We start from the raw sequence: 7,179 nt of genomic DNA on the forward strand, positions 1-7,179 counted from the left end.
CTGTCGACACCCTAAAAGAGATATTTATATTAAAGAAAGTAAAAAGGACAAATCTACCCTTAATGTGTAAAAGAAAGAATACAAAAAATAAATGTACAACAAAAGAAATAAAAGTACAAAAATAGCCTTACGACTAGATCTTCTCACTGTCTCTACAAGTTCAGTTTCGATTCTACCTAGATCTAACCTATTGACAATGTAACCCTAAGAAACTATAATATGGAACTATCAATAATCTATTAAACTCATTATAAGTATCTAATAATAATTTATGTCAAAAATGAATTATTATCCTCAATTTTTATGAATACTCTATAAAATATTTATTTTGTATATTCTAAATGATTTTCATGAAAGGGATATAAGATAGAACTAATCATCCATCAAAAGCCTTATTAGGCTTAACAAAATTAATGATCCACCAAACTCATTGATTTAACAACCAATTAATGTGTTTTGTAATGAAGTTTTAGTAAATTGGAAGCTCAAACAACATTATTTAATGTATTTTTCTTTTTTTATTTAGCTCGAGACGGGATAGGCTATTAAGTTTGACCTGTGTGATAACTAGAAGACAAACACTCTTCATTTATTATGGAGGCAGGCAGTTTTAAGACTGTCAGCTTTCCCGATTCTTCTTCCCTTAAAATGCCAAATGAAAAGTGGTTGATATTTGATAATACCAAATGATAAGTTGAAGGGACCCAATGTTTAATCACTTAGTTGGTAAGGTGTCTCTTTGCTTACGAGGACGGACTATCTTTATTTATTTATTTATTTATTTAATGACCTAAAAGTTGTATAATGGAAAATGAAACATTGCCAAATGAAGAAGTCAAATGTCCGAGCGTCAACTAATAGATGATTCCGAAAGCAAAATCCCAAGAGTTAACCAATCCAAGACCTGAAGCAATTGGCAAATAGAAAAATAGAATCCAGTAAAACCAGAACTCAAGAGAACACAGAAAATCCTTTCAAAAAAAGAGAATACAGGAATTTAATGTGGTTCGATCTTGTTGTGTCTATGTTCATGAAAAAGGAGTATGAATTCATTAAGGTTGTATTTGGTTTGAAGAAAATAATAGGAAAATGAAGGAAAAGGCAAAGAAATTTTTATAAATTTTGTATAAGTTTTTCTGTTTTTTTTTTTTTCCCTTTTCCTACTTTTTCCTTTAAACCAAATATAGCCTAATAGAACTAATGGAGTACAAAGATGTTGAACGTCACACAAACCCCCAGCGCCCTATACACACCCAATACTCTATTGCTCTTTTCTTCTAGCTGTATAGAAAATATTAAATAAAAGAAGAAAAACAAAACCAGAATGATGATATACACTAAAAAAGGCGACATAAATACGGAAACAGGCTGGGTTGATACAAGTAATAATTGAAAGGGTTTCAGTCATGAATGACTGGATGACTGGGTAAATGGATGTGTTTGGCTGTGAATGAATGACTTATGTGTGTGTATGAATGAAAGAGATTGAAAAACTTTGAGGCCTTCATTAAATTGATTACTATACATGCAAACATTTTATTATATGACTATTTTATTAATTCAATTCAGCTACTTGGGAATCTAGTGAGGGGTGGTTTAGTTATTGGTAAGGCAGCTGGTTTGTTCCAGCGGATATGCAGATTGGTTTCCTCTATCACCGACTTTGGAAGAAGTATTAATGTGGTAGTTTGTTATTCAAATAATGTAAAAGGAAAAAAGAAAACCTTAGTTACTTGGGTCCTTATCAAATGCGCCCTTAAGTCATTCATACAAATTAAGGCTCCGTTTGCCATGTCTTTCTGTGCCACTTATCAACTATTTACAAGTTCAGTAGACCATGATTCAGTATTTTCTCATTTGATTTGGTTAGATCTAGCCTTTAAAAGTTGATGTATTGAAAAAATGCGAGAAGCCTAAAACAAGCGATTGTTGGGAAACTTCAAAGAGAACTTTTTTGTCTTTTTTTTATTTATCTTCTTGTAGAAAGATACGAAAAGACACACCTTAGCTAAATGAACTTTAGGCCGCTCAAATCTTAAATTCAATTTAGAAAGAGTATAAATACAAATATATACAATATAAATACATACAAAATAATATAAAATGTAAGATTTTGCACTCTAGAGATTTATATTTATACAATTATACTCTTTCTAAACTGAGACTTAATGTAAAAACACAATACGTTTTTTAATTATCAGAACTACCAAAAAATTTTCCCAAAGAAACTTACCAAACCGACTCCTAATTGAAGTTCAAATCTAGTTGCCAATCATGATACACTATGTCAGCTCAGTACAGTATACATGGGTCTTATATTACATGTCACGCGAGTAAGTTAAAGTTAGATCATGATTCAAAATATTAACTACACTTGAGTAAGTTAGTTGGGTTGGAAGAATAAATTAATAATGTCAGAATCCGTAAATAATGTAAATGATAAAGAAGGTATAATTCTGAGAAGTTTATGGAGGCGGTGCTATACCAATTGGTGGCGATGTTTGGGATCGATAAGTCATGGGCTATGCACGACTTGCTGTGAAGTGTGAATTTAAAATTGTTAAGTCCATAGCTCAGGTTTAGGCTCTAAAAATCAGGTCCATTTATTTTTCAGTCTGGATTCGGGATTCTCCAAATAAGCCCAGTTTGAGCCCGAACTTGGTTTGGTAATAATATATATATTAATAATATATATATATATATATATATATATATATATATATATATATATATATTAAAAATACTTATCAAAGTTGGGCCTCAAGCTTGGGCCCTGATTTTGAACTTTATATAAGCTCAGGCTCAGGCTCAAGATATAGATCCGATTGATGGTCAGGGCAGGTTTAGGTTGGGGCTTAATGATTTTTCATTTATAAAAAGACAAAGCTATGCTCAGCCAGGCCTGACCCATGAACAGATCTAATGATATATACTGGGTAGCCTGGGTTGAGTGGTTTAGGCAGCACTTGAACATCTTTGCCTCTGGGACAAAGGTGGGCTGTGCCTCCTCTCTATTTATTAGATTTTTTACTCAGACTAATTAATAAAATTTTAAGGTGACCACCTCTCAACCTCAATTTACTGTAAAAAAGTACAAATGTAAATATATATATAAAATAATACAAAATATAAGATTTTACACTCTACATATTTGCATTTATACTACTTCCAAACCAAGTCTATTTAGATTTCAATTTTGGAAAAGAATGAAAAAATGAAAAGAAAAAAGAAGTTGGCTCATGTTTTAGTTTCTACCTATGACAAATGATATTTAATTTTAACAGTTAACCCCCTAAGAAGGTTGAAGACTTTGTACATGATGCTAGTCAACGGCAATGTTGGTGGGCATCCTTTTTCTAGCCACCAAATCTATATACATGTGCATCAGCAGGCGTAAAAGGGAGCTTATAATCTATTTCCAAACTCTGCCGGCCAAAACAAGAGAAAAAAGCCAAACCTAAATCAAAACTCTTTCCGTGGCTTAACATTCAACTTAATCAAATCCTGATGATCTAACTTTTGGTAATTGGGCCTTTTCTCGTCCTAGGCATATGGGCCTTGGGCCTAAGCAGCGTTCAAAGAAATTTACTCGTTTGATGTGGGTCTTAATTTAATTGCTTAAAAGTCATAATATCCCCATGACCGTAATCTCTTTTTCCATTGATGCTGATGGATGATGCATTACAATGGCATTCAAATTACTGCTTTTCTATGTCAAAAATAATACTCGGGGCTAGTTTGGTAGCCATTGACTAATAAAAATAACCATGTCACAGTTTACCACATGCATAAATCTCGTGCAGACCACTTTTTATTTCATCTTAAAAAATTGTCCAAGTTACAGCTCAGAGAGGGAGAGAAGGGTTCTGAAGTACGTGATAAATTTAAGGATGGCAACGGATGGGTTTAGTATCCACCTCCGAATCATAGCGGGTTCGATTTTTCAGAATCCAAACCCTCTTCCATGCATAAAAATACAAAACCCTCCTAAAACTCGTTTGTGCCCCAAAACCCACCCTTTAAGCAAAAAATCCTACCCCAACAGGGAAGGTGCCCACTGGATAGGATAAAAATTGCCTTCCTTATATATAACCAATTACGAGAAAACACTTGCTCCCATACACATGGAATCCACATAAGCTACACTTCATATGGGTCTCATATGCACGGAACAATGGCATGATTGGTGTCTATGAATTTATAAGTGCTTATTTTTTAAGCCCAATTTTCAGCCTTTTTTAAGTGCTTATTTAATAAGCACTTATTCAATTTTTCTCCTTCCAAAATTATCCCTAGTTGAATTTTAAAATACCACTTATAAAACTATCCTTGAATTTTATAAAAATACTTTTATAAAAGTGCTTTGTTAAAATTGTTTTTTATTAAAGTGTTTTCATAAAAGTACTTTTATAAAAGTGCTTTTATAAAAATAGTTTCATAAAAGTGCTTTTAAAAAAGTACTTCCATAAAAGTATTTTCATAAAATTATTTTTATAAAAGTACTTTCACAAAAAACTTTTGTACAAGTGTGTTTTTGTAAATTTGAGAGAGAATGAAGGACAAAATAGTCACAAATGTTTTGTTTAAGTGCTTAGTAGAGAAAAAGACCATCAAACGCCCAATATGAAATAAGTGCTTTTTTTTTTTTTTAAATAAACAATGGAAAAAGTTGGATGGTAAAGGCAAATAAATGATTATTCAAATAAATACTTATTTTTAATAGGATAAATTTCTTAAACTACCCTTGTGATTTAGTTAATTGACTAATTATTCTTACTGTTTAAAAATTGAGTAACCCTATCTTACTGTTTCTAATAATTTACTAATTCTACTCTTATTATTAAATTCCGTTAATATTCCGTCAAAATCCATTCGTACTTGACATATATTTTTCTAAAACCCAACTTTACCCTCACCTCTCTGCCCTTCTTTCTATCTTCCCTTCATTCCGTTCGTTCCTCCTCTAACCCAATTCACTTCTATAGTTCTGTTGGCATGGTTTCTCTAAGTCTCTCTTTCTCGAACACCTAAGCGATACTGTTTGTTGGATTGTCTGAAATAGAAGAAAATTTAGAAGAAGGAAGAATAAACACGGGAGAAGCAAGGCTGGGTAAGCAGCAGAACCAAGTCTGATCCCCAGCCTACCCGACGAAAGAGTGTTGGAATGTCTCATTCGCGTACCCTATCGAGAAAGGCAAAGAACCAGCACTGCCGAGCAGCTTGTTTGTCTCGTTCAAGCCCTCACCAGGTCTGCTGAACCCAGCATGGAATTAGCGGTTGAAGGTAACGACGAGCAGCAACAACACAAGAGGCAAACTCGGCAAGGACATTGTTACGGTGTCAATGTATATTACCTCAGCATGGATACCTGGCATCAGTTGATGCTGAATCGAGCCAACGGCAATGGAGTCCCCATCTTCAGTCACTGCGTAGCACCAGCACTCTTCCTCCAATATTTTACACAAGCAGCTAATTATAGTTATAATAACACCTCCAATATAATTCATTTCAAACACCACCCCTCCCAACCAGCTTCCTCCTCCCCTCTTTCTCTTGTATAACAATTAACAGAACCCCCATTAAATCCCAGAATAAGGAACGAAGAAATAAGTGAAAGGAAAATACAGAAGCGCTGCAACCTCTGTTGTAGGGATTGGCTTGAGCTCCGGGTTTGCAATTGTAGTAAGATGCACGGCGTCGGGAGCAGGGTACAGTGTTGTGCTGCAGGGCTCCGTAGCTAATGTACTAGCTGGTTTCTAGAATGTAGCGGTTGATCTTGGAATCCATTTCGAACTTGATGAAGGATGATTTGACCCAACCTATGAAACAGTGACACATAGACATTGACTCAGCATAAGCAACAGCTCAGTATGCCCAGTACAACCAAGTAATGGGCCCATAAAGCAGCTCGCTACATCGTAGCGTGCAAAGGGAAGAGCTCGCCACAACGTGAGCTCCAGGTTCCCCGAGCTACCTCTAAAGGGATACTCCGAGGCAACTGTAGCTCACGAGCTAAAGTTATTAGCTCGCTCGAGCTCCCTAGCAGACAGGCCATTCCGATGACCAATTTCACTAACGGTAATCCTGGAATGTTCCAAGCCCGCCACGAGATAGCTTGCGAACGAGCCGCACTAGCACCCTCCAGGAAGCTTCCGACTGACAGACCGTACCGGTCAGACTGCGCCATATCCTCTACTGACAGCGCAGTCCCAGTCCTTTCGACAGTCTACGCCCACGTCTCTCGACAGGCAAAGGCGTGCCTGCCACTTTGGAAACGTGTCACTCACCCGGATGAAACGTACACCACAACGGCCACCTACACAGCCCTGGCAGGTAACGGCTATGGCAGGAGCCCAGCGGCGGTTATGCCCGACCTAATGTGAGTGTCCCTATAAAAGCCCTTAGGGCAGAAGGGAAACTTCTTCTTGAGAACTCTAATCTCTCGAGTATAGTGATAAAGCGCGACCTACACTCTTAGCTACCGACACTTCTTTTCCTTCTTTCTTGCGTTCTAACTTAAGCATCGGAGTATTCCCACTGAGTAAAATCCTCAGGAATCCTTCCTTTCATCTTCTCAGGTGCCGTCCGTTGCCAACGAGGAGCCAGTCAGCAGCCAGCTAGGAGTGCCCGGATCGTGCCGCATCATTTGGCGTCGTCTGTGGGAAATGCTTCAAAAGGCCTTTCTCTCTAAATTTTCTCAGTTCTTATCTTCATCGAAACAATCCAACGCCCATGGCTTCCTCTAGCAACGTTAGACAAAGCACAAAAATGGACAACTCCAGAGAACAACCCCAGCTTCCTACTGTATGTATCGAACAGTTCATCGTCCCCCTCTCAGCGGACGGAATCCCCAGCTTGAGTGTGCCTCTCACGGTGGCACCTGTCGTCGCCCCACTCCCTGCTACTATCGGAGCGACGTTCACCGAACCTTCGATCGTGCCCCCAACGGCTAGCTCAAACCAACTGGAGGACTTGATGCAGTGCATGCGGGCCATGCAGGCCCAAATGCAACAGTTCCAACAACTTCAGCACTATCAACAACATGTACTGCACCAGGTCTCCCAACATCAGTATCAGCAGCGGTTTCCCCAACTGCCTCAACCTCAACTTCAGTAGCCGCAGTTCCTACCTCGGCACCCGGCCTCGTAGCAAGCTAAGTCTCACCGCCAAGATGAGTGC

Source organism: Nelumbo lutea, chromosome 1 (assembly GCF_056320005.1).
Source record: "Nelumbo lutea isolate HS-2025 chromosome 1, American lotus-T2T, whole genome shotgun sequence".
Taxonomy (NCBI): Eukaryota; Viridiplantae; Streptophyta; class Magnoliopsida; order Proteales; family Nelumbonaceae; genus Nelumbo; species Nelumbo lutea.